Source organism: Microcebus murinus, chromosome 2, assembly GCF_040939455.1.
Source record: "Microcebus murinus isolate Inina chromosome 2, M.murinus_Inina_mat1.0, whole genome shotgun sequence".
Taxonomy (NCBI): domain Eukaryota; kingdom Metazoa; phylum Chordata; class Mammalia; order Primates; family Cheirogaleidae; genus Microcebus; species Microcebus murinus.
In genome coordinates, this window is record NC_134105.1 from 85,282,120 (window position 1) to 85,298,310 (window position 16,191).

A 16,191-nucleotide genomic window follows, 5' to 3' on the forward strand; every position below is an offset into this window, starting at 1 on the left:
TTTATATATTATCACAAATTCTGCACAGTCTCCTTACTCATTCTTTGTAACATGGAAGTAGGCTTTGTCTTCATAATTGTTGGAGATATATTTTTAACAAGTTGTTTATGGCATAATTATTCGCAAAAGATATATTATTTACTACACAAAGAGAACAGATATAATCGGGGCAAATTCAAACAAACCTGAATCTCTCAACTTCACTATCCATCCAATTCTCTCCCTTCAGTTACCTAGTTCACCTTTTCCCTCTGCTTCACTTCCATATTCTATCATCTCATTCCTGTATTGTCTTGACATTTATATGTTCACACACACATAAATATTATTCAATATATCTCCTAATTCACTTCAACTTAGTTTGAGCATTTAAAGAGCAAGAATCACATATTTGCATCTTTGTATGCTTGGTAATATGCAATACACTCAACATATAAGAGCATATTAAATATTTGCTACATGAAATAATGCTGTTAGGCAAAGGAAAATAAGGGCATGGAGGCAGGCATATGCCAAGTAACTACCAGAAACTGTGTTCTTCCATTTAGGCTGGAGAGTAAAATATGTGATGGGCAATAATAATAATGATCTTGCTATATTTTACCAATGATTGATAAGGAGACATATTGTTCACTTTTACCCAGCTTACAATGTTAATACTATTATCATCTCCATTTTACATAACAGAAAACTGAGACATAGCAAAGTTAAGCAACTTAACTTCCTTTGTTCAATAACGTCAGAGGTTAGGTTTTAAACCATCTGATTCTATAACTCCGTACTTATAAACCTACACTACAAGATGGGGGAAGAGTTCATTTGTAAGTGACAAAATCCCTATTCAAACACGTTTAGAAAAATCTAAAGATCAAAATCATTTCAAGTAGAGTTGAATTTAGTTAGTCAAAAAATATCATTGCACTGAAGTTATCTCTCTCTGTTGTGATGCTAATTTCCTCTATGCTCCATTTTCAGGCTGGTTCTTTAACTATATATGTACCTTCCAGAAACTTCAGCTTACATTCTAATTCCATAGTAGGGCAGTTAAAAAGGGGCATGATGTTTTCGAAGGATTACCACGCTTTCTTAAAAGCAGGAAATCTTTAATCATTTTAGCTCTGGATAGTCTTATTTCAATTGTCCATATCTGAGTTGTATTCTTTTATACAGAAGGGTTTGGATGGGTCAGCTCTCAGTTCCATGCCTGCTCAGGATGATGGGTCCATCATGTATCATTCCCTCACCATGAAAACACATGGACTGAGGGGAGAGAGAAATGTTAAGTAAAATATTCTGTTTGCAGAAAAAGGATCAAACTATACTAAGCAAACAAAAAGTATATATGCCTATTAGAGGTAGATAAGGATTTTATTCAGGTCATGAAGATATAGTCATGTGTCACTTAATGAAAGGAATACATATGCTCTGAGAAATGTGGTGTTAGGCAATTTCATCGTTGTACAAATACCATGGAATGTACTTACACAAACCTAGATGTTAGAGACTACTATACACCTAGGCTATATGGCATAGCCTATTGCTAGTAGGCTACAAACCTGTACAGCATGATACTGTACTTAATAGGGTAGACAATTATAACACAGTGGTAAGAGTTTGTGTGTATAAAATATCTAAACATAGAAAAAGTAAGGCATAAATACCATATCATAATCTCATGAGACCACAGCCATATGTATTAATCACTGACTGAAACATCCATATATGGAAATATGGAGCATGACTGTAACTAAATGTCAAATTAGGCCTGGGTGTGGTGGCTCACACCTATAATCCTAGCACTTTGAGAGGCAAAGGCAGGAATATTGCCTGAGGCCAGGAGTTTGAGCCTAGCCTGGGCAATAGGGAGACCTGCATCTACAAATATTTTAAACAATTAGGCAGGCATGGTGGTGCGTGCTTATAGTCCCAGCTACTCAGGAGGAACACTTGATCCCAGACTTTTGAGGTTGCAAACTATAATGATGCCACAACACTGTAGCCCGGACAACATAGCAAGACTCTGTCTCAATAAATAGACAAATAAATAAATAAATAAAATACCAAATTTAGAAGTTGAAATTATATTCTGGATGATAGGAAATCATTAATCATAGATTATAAAGATTTATGTTTGATGAATTCTAAGGGTTTTGTGAATATATATATATATATATATATGTATATATATAAACATTGTCTCCCCAACATTTAGAATGGTAACTGACACAGAATGGGCAAATAATATTCTAATATACTTGCTGTTTTAAAGCTAATTTAAATGATTTGAACAATAGGCAGGATAATGAGGGAGAAGATTATTGCATCCTTTTTGGTGAGATATAACAAAATAATTTATTCTAATCTTTCCTCTAATCCTGAGATTGATAATAATCTCTCTTATTCACTCTCAGGATTTTAAACTAACTCCTGTATTATAACTCTCCATATACTGATAAATAATATACCTGAATCCTCTGCCTTAACTACTTTTCTGAACTTCATAGCCATATATGAAACTTCCCTCTAGACTAGATATCTCATAGGGACCTTACATTAATTATGATTAAAAGTGAGCACATTGTCAATTTTCCAAAGCTTGTTTTTCTAAATATCCATTTAACAAATTGTAATACCTTGTTTGTCTGGACCTAGTTACAACAGCTTGAAAACTAAAATCATTTTGTGTCTCTCCTTCCTATCTTTCCACAGCTAAAGAATAAGTGTGATTTTACTAGCAAGTTTTCTAAATTCTACTACTTCACTGTTTGTCATATCCCTGTGCTCCAGCTTTATCAATTGCAGTTATTTACTTGATGTCTTAATTCATGTCTGTTGCCTGGATTATCAAAATAATTTTAAAGTTCCTTCTTTATCTGGGATTTCATACTCACAAAGCCTTCTATATTTTGTCATTTTTTTCCTATTAATCAGTATAAATTTAATGGTCATTCATTTCATTTAAAGAACTTACATCCTGAGTCCTCCTCTCTTTACCTATTTTCCAAATCATAGTCTAGGGTGGTTTATCCTACCTGCTTTCTCTTCCCTGGACTAGTTGATGGTGCTAGACAAAATGGAAAACTCACTGCTATTCTTTTTTGAATGTTTTCTGTTTAGTGACTAAGAACACAAGAAGAGGAGACCTTAGGTTAAAATTATCTGGTAATGTTGGAGTCGGTGGTCCCAGTGGGTGATTCCATAGATATGAATGTGGCTCTTTGTGTTGTGATGATTCCAATTGTTGTGGTGAGTGGAAAGGTAAAGGGAAGTACATTTGAGAAAAAAATGTGATAGAATTGTGTATAGAAATTTTAATTTAGAAAATAATGAGCCAAAGATGACTCTAACTGTTTAGACTGAAGTCATGGTGTCTGGTGTCCAATAAACGAATTTGGACTTAGTTAGGAGAAATGTTGCTCAAAGGATTATTGCAAGAGGAGGAAGGGATTGTTGAAATAAGGGGAAGGGTAGATGGTGTTAGAGGAACACGCTGAACATAGCTCTGTAAATGTCTCAAGGGTTAGGCAAAAAGTGATTTTCTTTCACAGAAGAGAGTGAACAAAGCTAAAAAGAACTGAGTATGGGGAAGTGGGATGAATGGGTGGCATGCTTGGGTAGTAGCCTAAAAAATTTTGCATAATCTATCATTGAATAACTGTGGGACTTATTCTCTTACATTATTCCTTTTATTCACTGGACTTTATCAAGTTTTGCCTCGCTATAATGTCAAACTCATTGCACATGTATAGTCTTTAGTCTTACTGTCTGTCTGCCTAATACATCTTTCTTCAGATCATCTATTCTTGTGTGCAGTTTTCTTCTCTTTGTTCACTTGTTCACACAATTATGCACCAATGATCATTCCAGCATTCACTGAAAATTATCTTACCTTGTTTTTGTTTTCATATTTCATCACTGCCTCATTTTCTCATCAGTAAAATGGAACACTGGGTACCTACCATAAATGGATTATTAAATATAGTAATAACCAAAGAAAATACTTAGGATCTTTCCCAGCATATAATGATGATAATCATTGTTATTACCTAGCACACCAGACAGAAGAGTGTTTTACTTCTTTATATGTATTTTTGCATAGTGTCCTTCTCCTGCAATTGAATAAATGCCTATGAATGCAAAAGCTTTGTCTTCTTTACCCTTTTATCACTGAGGCCAAGTAGATCAGGCTTGTAGTGAGGAGTCAATAAATATTTATTGGATGAATGATTTGTGTAAGATATGTATAGTCTTAAATCATATTGTGTCACTATATCCGTGCTTTCAGTTTTCAAGAGGCACAGAGATTCTAATGTTACTCAGGTGGTGGCATTTATCTTAAAGGAAAACAGAGAAATCAGGGAAAGAGAAAATCAGGCCAAGATATCAAAGCTCATTGGAAAATCATTTATCACCATTCAGAACATAAAAGTAGTTCCAGTGACCCATACACAACTCTGATGACCCAGACAGTAGATAGGGCAAGCTAGTAATTTTGCTGTTGCCTTTGAATCAGACATCTATTGTTTTTTTGATCTAGTAACCTATGCTTCTTGTGACTCTTTCTTCCATTCTCTGCTGCTCTTTCTACTTTTAGTACTTCTTAACTACTACTTCCATTGCATTGTCTATTAATCCATACCTAATCTCTCCCAAAAAAATAGATTGATTTGATTACATACCCATCATCTATGGTAGATGATGACATCTTTGGTTATCTAGTTGATAGCCATTACCCATATTTCTTGTTAATAGAAGCTCTATCTTTTTTGTTGTTGTTGTTTTTTTAGGCTACAACTGTCAGTCTTGGTGATTACTCATCAGTGTTTTAGATCAGTCATGCATGTATAATTACCTTTGAAATTGATTGTCAATGAGAAATTAAGGGCTGCCTATAAGATCTTCTGGGAAAAGTTTTGTTTCCTAATAAAAAGTGAGAATGTCAGGAAGAGAAAATACATTTGCTCCTATTCCCTTTTATTTTTCACTGCATCCTTTCTGTCTTGGGAGCACATAGAGCCTGATAGTCATCTCAAAACTGAGGTTGAATCCTGGGATCTAAAGCCAATATTCTGAGGAAGGTGGTGTGTAACGATAGCTATAGATATATTCTCAATGCCATTCTTCAGTGGAATAACCCACATCCAGACATCTATTAAGTACACAATATATTTTTTGATGTTCAAGCCACTTTTAGCCAGGTTTCCGTTATTTCCACTTGAACAAATCCTAACCGATACATCAGCCAACATATAATAACTCTAAAGGACTGATTCCTCTGGACAGAACACCAGAGACATAAAGGAATGCCTTTAATTTCTGGAAGAAATGATTGGACCAGCATGCTGTGACCATGACAGCAGTCAGTCACAAAATTTAAAACATGACCAATAATGTATAATGCACTGTCTATATCCTCTGTTCTCAGAAGGCAGCTGTGGAAAGAAGAGGAACTTAAACATATTCCAACTCATTTCAAAGGCATACCAACACATAATATTTAAAAGTTGAAGAACCAACTTTTATATGAGACCTAAAACTGATCATAAAACAAGCACAAATGACTTAGCCCCAACTGAATCTTTGCCCTCTGTTTTTTGACCTCATGCTCCCTTATTCAATTTACACAAGCCTTGAGGGTCAGAAGGTGTTTCAGAACTTTTGTCTTATAGAAAAAAAGGTAGAATATTAAAAAGGCAGAAATTAAGGACATTCAGATTATTGGGTGCAAAATAAAGCTGTGCTCTAACTTCAAAGACTAGAATGCAAATATTAGAATTGAACATGGGGTGATTTACAATAAGTGTATACATTTATGAATGTACATTTTTTTTCAAACCCAAATCACCAGTATGCGGCTAGTCATCTACTCTATATCTACTCTATTCAAGTAGTTTGTTGCAGAATGAGAGAATAAATAACATGTAAAAGAAAGACAAAAAATTTTTCTATTCTGCCCTGGAATATTTTTAGATTTAATTACTTTTGTGTGCTCTTATGTACAAAGAGTTAATTTAATATTTTACTTCTTTTCTTTATAAGTAATATACAAAGCAGTCATTTACAGAAATTTTGATTATCCTACTAGATAAGCAGTTCATAAAGTGCTTTTTTGTGTGTTTGAATCAAGTGTTTGTAGTACTTCCTTAAAAAGAAATACTCAACTGAACTGAATTATTAGCATTTCCAACAATTGTACTTTTAAAGTGTGTCAGAAAGTGACATAAAAGTACTAGTCACAGTCAGTCATGAAGCCACATTGTAAAGTGGCCTATCACATTTCAAACCCTTCGTTTTGTCACTCTCTGAAGTTGTCTTCTTCTCTGAATATCAGACAGTGTTGACAGACTGAACCTGTCACCTCATTCCCTGTAGTGCTGAAGGCCGAGAGGGCTTGCTGAAAGATCCAGAATGACAGTGAAAAATTTTATATGCCCACGTTTTTCTATATATTTTAAATGAATGACTCAAAGTGTTGTATTACAAAACAGCAGTCATATACTTAGAAGGAAAGTTCATACAGATACATACTACATATGATAATTTACTGACATGTAACTATAGTGCTTTTAAAAAATGGCTATGTCTGAGTCATTTCTGAATAATTTTCAAAAACTTGCAGGCAAAGTAATTTTATCTTTCCTTATTCAATAATCTTCTCTTTTTTTGCCTCCACATTTTTGCATATGTAATTGTTTAACACATTATTGCGTCATTGTATTTGATTCTATCACATATCATTTCCCCATAGATTTTAAACCTATTAATATGTTTACCCCAGCACAATTATAATAAGAGAGATACTCAAGATGTTTGTTGATTAACCCAATCTTACCTATATATACAAGCAAAACAAATAAGCTCTTCTTGAAATATATTTTCAGCACTTTACAAAATTGTAATATATATAATGAAAAGTTAACATAGAGGCACAAAACTTTATGAATTTTCACAAATACCTTTAACATACACAAAGTACAAAAAATTTAAATGTATAACTCATTAATTTTACAGGTAGTTACACGCATGAAATAAACACAAGATTGAAATACAGAAAGCGTACAGTGCAACACGAGGCCCCTGCTGTCAATTTCCAGTCAGTATGCCTTCAGAGCTGATCATCATTCTGTCTCCTATAGTCATAGATTAGACTTAGTGCTTTTGTGTTTCCATTTTTTCCTCTCAGTACTTCTGTTCATATATATTTGCATTGAGTTTCCTTTATATTCACAAACCCTGCTCTTAAAAATCTTAAAGTACTTAATTGTAGTGTACAGTTCTAAAATACACATTTGCTTCTTTTCATCCATTTAAATTACCTCTTGAAATTCTCTATTTTCATGAGTTTTCCCCATCTTTACCTTAGTTTTATTTAATATAGCAATCACGGATATTTTGAAAATCCCTTTCTGCTAACTCCAATTTTTAGATTTTAAATAGATATACTTCTCTTTTTACCTTTCCTTTGATTTTTGATCACATTTTTCTAACTCTTTGATATATCACAATTTTTTTTTTTAATTATGTGACTAGGCAAAGAAGTATAGAAGCTGCAAATGATAACTTCTGCCAGAGAGGGTTCTTCTTTGTGCTGTTAGGCTTAGTGTAATCAGAGTAAGACCTTTACTTTTCCCCTTGTTCCTTAGGGTGGCTTTTCTGATATTTTCAGTTGAAACATTAGTAGTTCTGTAATACTTCAGGCCTTAGAGAGTTGCAGGAGATTAAGTTCTGTCTTGGGGATTGTTTGCTTAACTTTTTATCTTTCTGCTTCACGACTTCATAATGTGGCAAAAGTCAATAAGAAGAAATTTATTACTACGGTAAACCACATTCTTCCTTTTTATTTTTAATTTTTTTGGTGTGTGGTGAAAACACTTAAAATGAGATCTACCTTCTTCCAAAATTTTAAGTGCAAATCTTGTTAACTGGAAGTACCATATAGTACAGCAGATCTCTTGAACTTATGCATCTTGCATAACTGAAATGTTATACACATTGAACATTTCCCAATTTCCCTCTCCCCTAGCACCTGGAAGCCACGAGTTTACTCTTTGCACCTGTGAGTTTTACTATTTTATGTTTCACATATAAGTGTGATCACAATTATTTATCTTTCTGTGACTGGCCTATTTTACTTAGTAAAGTTTTCTACTTTCACCTGTGTTGTGGCATCTCATAGAATTTGTTTCTTTATTAAGTTTGAATAATATTCCATTATAGGCATATATCACATCTTCTTTGTCCATTCATCCATCATGGGCATTTAGGTTGTTTCCACATATTGGCTGTGGCAAATAATACTGTAAGAAATATGTGAGTGTAAATATCTCTACAAAATTCTGATTTCAGTACCTTTGCAGAAATACCCCCAGAAGTGGAATTGCTGGGTCATCTGGCAATTCTATTTTCATTTTTTTTTTGGAAACTCTATACTGCTTTTCATAGCAGTTGTACCATTTTCTATTCCTAGCAACAGTGTACAACAGTTCCTGTTTCTCCATATCCTCATTAACACTAATTATCTTTTTTTTATAAGCCCATCCTAACATATTTATGGTATTATTATAGTTTTGATTTACATTTCCCTGATGATTAGTGACATTGAATATCTTTTCATATACTTGTTGGTCATTTGCTTTTCTCACTTGAAGAGATAGCTATTCAAGTCTTTTGTTTGTTTTCTAATTGAGTTTTTTGTGTTTTTGCTACTGAGTTTTAGAAATTACTTATATATGTTGAACATTGACCCTTTATGAGACATATGGTATACAAATATTTCCTACCATTCCGTAGGTTGTCTTCTCATTTGTTGATTGTTTACTTTTCTGCGCAGAAGCTTTTTAGTTTGACGTAGTCTCAGTTGTATGTTTTTGCTTTTGTTGCCTGTGCTTTTGGTGTCATAGCCATATGATCATTGCCAACATCAATGTCATGAGTTTTTTCCTATGTCTTTGTCTAGGACAGTTTGCAGTTTCAGATGTTGAATTTAAATCTTTAATCTATTTTACATTGGTTTTTGTGTATGGTGTAAGATAAAGAACCAGTTGTTTTTTTTCTTCCTTGTGGATATACAGTTTTTTCAAGACCATTTATTGAAAATACTATCCTTTACTACTTGTGTATTCTGGCACACTTGTTGAGGATCAGTTGGCCATGAATGGGTTTATTTCTAGGTTCTCTAAAATGTTCCATTGGTTCCTTTATGCCAGTACCATATTGATCTAATTAATGTGGTTTTGTAATGCATTTTGAAATAAGTAAATCTGAGTCATTCATCTTTGTTTTTCTTTTTCAAGATTATAATATTTTGCCTATTTGGGGTTCTTGGTTGTTTTATATGGATTGTAGGATTTTTCTCTATTTCTGTAAAACATGTAATTGGGAGTTTGGTAGGGATTGCATTGATTCTGTAGTTATGTTTGGGTAGTATGATGGTATTTTGCAATATTAAGTCTTCTAATTCATAAACATGGATGGCTTTCCATTTATTTGTCATCTTTAATTTTTTCAACAGCATGTTTTAGTTTTCAATGTATAAGTCTTTTATTTCCTTGGTTAAGTTTATTTCTAGGTATTTCATTTCTTCTAATGGAACGTTCTGATGCCATTGTAAATGGGATTTAAAAAAAATTTTTTTTTTATATTTTGCTGTTAGTATATAGAAATACTATCGATTTTTGTATGTTGAAGCCTTCAGGTTTTCACTGTTGAGTATGATGTTAGCTGTGAACTTGTTATATATGGCTGTTATTATGTTGAAGTAATTTCATTCTACTACTGGTTTATTGAGAACAGACCCCTTCCTTCTATGGGAATGTTGTCTCCTAAGTGATAATAGACTGTGGGAGACTTCACTTGATCTTGCCAGCTCAACCCACTAGCCTTTCCATCTGCCCCTAAAGATCAGCAAATGAATCATGGTGAGAACCAACTATAAAAGTGTGGTTCTACATAGTCCCAATCTTTCTTACCAGCCCTGACCAACCGTCAAATTATTACTGTTTTTTTCCTACTAAAAATTTTATTTGCCTATGCAAAAACAGTCTTTCTCCTGATGTATAGAAATGGCAAATACCACTAGATTTTAAGTTGATCTGTTTCTCATGGATTTCATGGTCCTTCAATGTTTTAAACTATAAGGTTTTATAATTTATTTATAAATGATTATAAATTTATAATTTATTATAAATTATTTATCTTTTGTAGCAGTTGTGTTAAGTGTTAGATTTCCATGAACTTCTACATCTTACACCATAATATGTATATTTTCCATGTAAATTTAGTACGATAGTAGATCATCTATTTTTTTGTTCCAACTTCTCCCACTTAAGCTCTCACCTGATGAGAATATTGCCTAAGAAATATGTTTTAACAATATTACAAAAGTAGAGAATTTTGAATGAATGTGTGCATGCATGCATGTGTTTCTGTGTGTGTGTGTGTGTGTGTATGTGTGTGTGTGTGAATAAGATTTAAAAAGAACAAAATATCTAATAACTTGCTGGACATAACCATTTGAAGGTTTTCTAAAAGCATGACAAATTTGATGTACCAAAACTAAAGTCTTCATTGCCCTCATCACACACTACATACAATTGTTGCTCGTGTTCTGTTATAATGAATAATTCTTAGACTGCTTAACCTCACATGAAATTTATAAAACAGTCTGAGATTATCTTTGCTAAAATTGCCCATTCTTTCTCCCATTATGCCTTAGTTCAAAGTCATTTTTCTTCTTGCCTTAATCAAAACAACCTCCCAGTGTCTCACCCCATTCTATTGATAGCATGATCCTTTTCTTATCATTCTTTTCAATTTTTGCCACAGACATATTTCTAAAAGAAAAAAAAATTCAATTTTGACTTAAATCTTTTCTAATAAATTTTACATTAGTAGATACAAATACATTGGCTCAGCACATAGGCATTTTGCTATCTCATCTCTGCCTACCTCTCCAGTGAATCTCTCATGCTTGCCTTATATATCCCTCACTTCAGAATATAATAGCCTTTAAATTTTTCCAAATACACAATAACACTACTTCCTTCATATTTTTTGTGATGTGTTTTCCTTTACCTGGAATATATTTTACCTTTTCTTATCTAACACCTACTGTTCTTCAAAATCATCTCCATATGCATGTCTTGATCTTTCTATTATCTTAATGAGAATAGAGTGTCTTCTGCTGGATTTCAAAAATATCCTCATGCATTCCTCTATCATGGCTTTTAATGGTCGCCTTTAATCTTTGTATTGTATTGCTCACCCCAATTATAATGTAAATTCCTTAAGAGCAAGGACCTAATTTACTTGACTTTATTTTCTCAAAACCTCTACCAGCATCTGTTGCAAAGCAGGTGTTTAAATGTTTGTAAGATTGTATTTGTTAATAATCTGAAAATTAGTTTAGTGTGTCTTTATCCTCCATATTCCTCTTAATAACAGTAACTTATAAACATTATTTTCAAGGGCATGAACTTATGGAAAAATATATTCTTCATATTTGAATTATTCATTTTGCTTGTATTCATTGTCTTTTTTCAAGACAATTTTAGAATGTTTTGGTGTACAATGTTTGGGGTTTTTTTTCAAAAAGTTTTAAAAATCAATATTCCTTAAGTAAAATAATTATTGAATGAAGCCTTTGCTTAAGAACCAATTTTTTTTTATTACTTCGTTTTATACCAGTGCATTGATTGATAAATATCGGTCAGTTTTAGGATAGAAACATAGCAAGAATATTTTATTTCTGAAACATTTTCATCCAGATCAACACATACTTTCAAGTTGTAATCTGTAATTGAAATTGGCAAACGGGTTTTGATTTTAGCCACAGAAATTTATGACAACAGAATGAAAGTTTCATAATTTAAATATTTTTTAGTTTTTCTCATAATTATAATTTGCATTTTTTAAAAGTTAAAGTAAATTATGCATAGTTTTTTAGCAAAAATTAAATTCATCTGATTACATCCTAACTCCTTGACTTTTCACTGAATTAAATATTAGAAGCTGGTGACACACTAAACTGATGCCATCTGCTGTGACGCCAGAACTTCAACATTGTGACAACAATGTCATATCATATACAAAGCCTGATAGATTTGGGGAAAATGAAGCCATTAAAAAAGAAATGTTTAAACAATTAGTAAATGTGTTAGTGGAGATTTATTTAAAATATGAAAGGTAAGAGGATCTTGGCTTTAAAAATGATTCCGTTTTGATTTCTGGGTTTTCTCTTTGATGGAAACATTTTTAAATATGTTCACCACTTATTTGCAGTAGTATTTTAATTAACAAAGTGATTTTGCTATTACCATATGGCTTGGTGCAAAAGTAATTGTGGTTTTAGTATTGTTGAAATTTGGCCTTGGAATACATTTTTAAATAAATGTGGTTATATTGTACATCATTTTAATATGCATTTCATGCTTGTGGTTTTTTGCTAATGACTTATTGCTTTTTATTTTATATTTATTTTAGACTATGAAAATGATATTAGACAAAAAGCAAATTCAAGCGATTTTCTTATTCAAGTTCAAAATGAGTTGTAAAGCAGCGGAGACAACTCACAACTTCAACAACGCATTTTGCCCAGGAACTGCTAAGGAACATACAGTGCAGTGGTGGTTCAAGAAGTTTTGCAAAGGAGACAAGAGCCTTGAAGATGAGGAGTGCAGTGGCTGGCCATTGGAAGTTGACAACGACCAATTGAGAGCAATCATTGAGCTGATCCTCTTACAACTACACAAGAAGAACTCAATGACCATTCTGAAGCAAATTGTAAAGGTGAAAAAGTTTGATAAGTGGGTGCCGCATGAGCTTACAGAAAATAAAACAAAACCATGGTTTTCAAGTGTTGTATTCTCTTCTTGTAGGCAACAACAACAAACTGTTTTTTTTTTTTTATTGGATTATGACTTGTGAAAAAATGTGGATTTTATGCTACAACTGTCAACAACAAGTTCAGTAGTTGGACCAAGCAAATAGAAGCTCCAAAGTACTTCCCAAAGCAAACTTGCACCAAAAAAAGGTGATGATCACTGTTTGGTGGCCTGCTGCCGGTCTGATCCAAAGCCCCACAAAACCATTACATCTGAGAAGTATGCTCAGCAAATTCACAAGACGCACTGAAAATGCACTGTAGGATGCAATGCCTGCAGCCGACATTGGTCAAGAGAAAGGACCCAATTCTTCTCCACAACAGTGCATGGCCGCACTTTGCACAACCAATGCTTAAAAAATAGAATGAATTGGACTACGAAGTTTTGCCCCATCGGCCATATTCATTCGACTTCTCGCCAACGGTCTACCACTTCTTCAAGCATCTTGACAGCTTTTTGCAGGGAAAACAGCTTCCACAACCAGGATAATGCAGAAAATGCTTTCTAAGAGTTCATGGAATCCTGAAGCTTGGATTTTTATGCTACAGGAATAAACAAACTTATTTCTCATTGGCAAAAATGTGTTGATTGTAATGGTTCCTATTTTAATTAATAAAGATGTGTTTGAGCCTAGTTATAGTGATTTAAAATTCATGATTTGAAACCACAATTACTTTTGCACCAACCTAATATCACATAAAATATCTTCTAAAGCTATATTCTTTCAAGTGATCTGTTCCTAGAGTTTTCCTTTGTGTTGTGAATTAGCTTTTTAATCATTCCTAAAAACCTTCTGTGGCACTATGCTTTTAATTCTATAATTCTTAGAGAATCTCCTCTGAGGGGATACAGTGAGAGGTATTGTTCTTTGGGTACTAATGGTAATAGTAATAATTACTAATGGTAATAATTACTAAATGGTAATAATTACTAATGGTAATAAGCAAAGAGATGATAACTTGGGTGTTAAATAAAAATCGAGGCCAACGCTGCTTTATTACTGCACTACAAATCACTGTTCTTAGTTACCATTAGATAGTCCCTTTATTTATTAACATTAAAATATTACTAGCACTATTAAATTGTACAACCATTAGTGTTTTCTGTAAGTAATATGACCAATAGGAGTGAGCAGTAGTTAAGTCTCTAGTTCAGATAGGGACTTCTGAGCATAGCACAATGTTCATCAAAGTATATTCTGTTTTGCTTATGTTCTATATAATTTTCATATTTCCTTAAACATTCATATCTAGAGTTATAAAACTTAAATACTTATATGTAGTATTTATTTCTTTCAATGATAAAAATTTGTATATATTTATGATATATAACGTATTTTGACATATGCATACTTTGCAGAATGACTAAATCAAGTTAATTAACATTCCATTACCATAAAAAAACTATTTTTTTGTGGTGAGAACACTTAAAATCTACTACCTTAGCAATTTCAAAATACACAATATGTTGTTATTAAGGATAGTCACCCTGTTGTATAATAGATCTCTTAAACTTATTCTTCCTGTCAAACTGAAATTTTGTGTCCTGTGACCAACAGAGAGAGAGAAATTTTAAAAGGAAGATTTTATGTATTTCACATCATTCATCAAATATTTTTAAAAAGAGTGTTATTTGGAAAACATGTAACCATTTGTTTTAACCTTGAATCTGCTGCAGTCCTAATATCACATCTGTTTCCTCTTGCAATAATTACCTAAAATAACCCCCAAAATGAGATGATGTGCATGTTCTGAGTCTTATCTACTGCCAAAAGCAGTGGCCTAAAGGGATCAGTTTCTTTAGTTCTCTGTTTGCCAGAAAACATAAAGATACAAGATAAAGCTGTGTTTCAATTAAATATCAAAGAATTCAGAGCCATTACATTAGCATAGACCACACAGAGTTCTTATGAAGAAACTTTTGAAAAGGGTGTCAGGATAAATCCCTTAAAATATATTGACTTTGCCAGTCTTAGTCCACACAGCAGATCTTCCATTCTGCAACCAGACCTTTCATGTAGAGATTAACCCAGTGATTCTGCACTTGAAAGAGAATGCTCTAGGACTTAATTTATATTCAACCCTTACTGTTCTTTGGGGAAAGGCTGGGTAATCAATACAAATTTTCAAGTGATGAAACTACATGCCTAAATGGAAATGACAAAAACTGTCCCTGATTCAACTACTTTTACAAATAAAATCAAATAGGAATTGATAAAATATGCTGATCTGAACACATTAAAAATTATGACAAAAGAACACACATCCTCATCGTAACATATAAACCTTTGGCTGTTAGATTAATATTATCTGGTCATAGCCAGTAAGTATAAAGCTGCCCAATATTTAATGTTTGTAATTATATTTTTAAATTTATAGAAAATATACATAGCAATAATGTTTTTAGAACAATATAATGGAGAAAATTTCCCCCTGATAAAACAATGCAAAACCAATAAATATATTGTATCAATGTAACATGAAAGGAATTACTTCATGAAACTCTTCTTATAACAGATCTATAATGTAGGTTTATAGTACATACTTAATAAACACAATACATAGAGACAAATTTACCCAATTTTTAAATCAATATTTTGAAACATAAACAGTTGAAATTTTATGAATCATATACAATAAAAAAAGTAGAGGATATTAAAAAGTTAGCATGTGTATAGATTAATGTAACACAAAATATATACATATCTAAACATGTATGAAATATACATAAACAAAAGATGGTATACTTCTCTTTTTTCTACAATATCATGTTCTATGAGACATATACTTCCAATGCAAAAAATCCATATTGAAGAATTTAAAAATATATTTGTAATCTTTTATAAACTTTGTTTTTACTTCTATGTGGTGAATCATGTTTATTCATTTGTATATACTGAACCATCCTCTCATATCTGGGATGAAACCCAGTTGATCATGGTGGATTATCTTTTTGATGTGCTGTTGAATTTGGTTTGCCAGTCTATTGTTGAGGATTTTTGCATCTATGTTCATAAGGGATACTGGTCTATAGTTTTTCTTTTTTGTTGTGTCTTTTCCTGGATTTATTATCTAGGTGACACTGGCTTCATAGAATGAGTTATGTAAGGTTCTGTCTTTCTCATCATTATAGAACAGTTTCAGTAGAATGGTACCTGTTTCTTTGTAGGTCTAATAGAATTGGCTGTGAATCTGTCTGTGCTGGAGCTCTTTTGAGTTGGAGATTTTATTATTATTATTACTATTTCACTCTCTCTACTTGCTATTGATCTCATCAGGATTTCTATTTCTTCCTGATTCAGGTTTGGGAG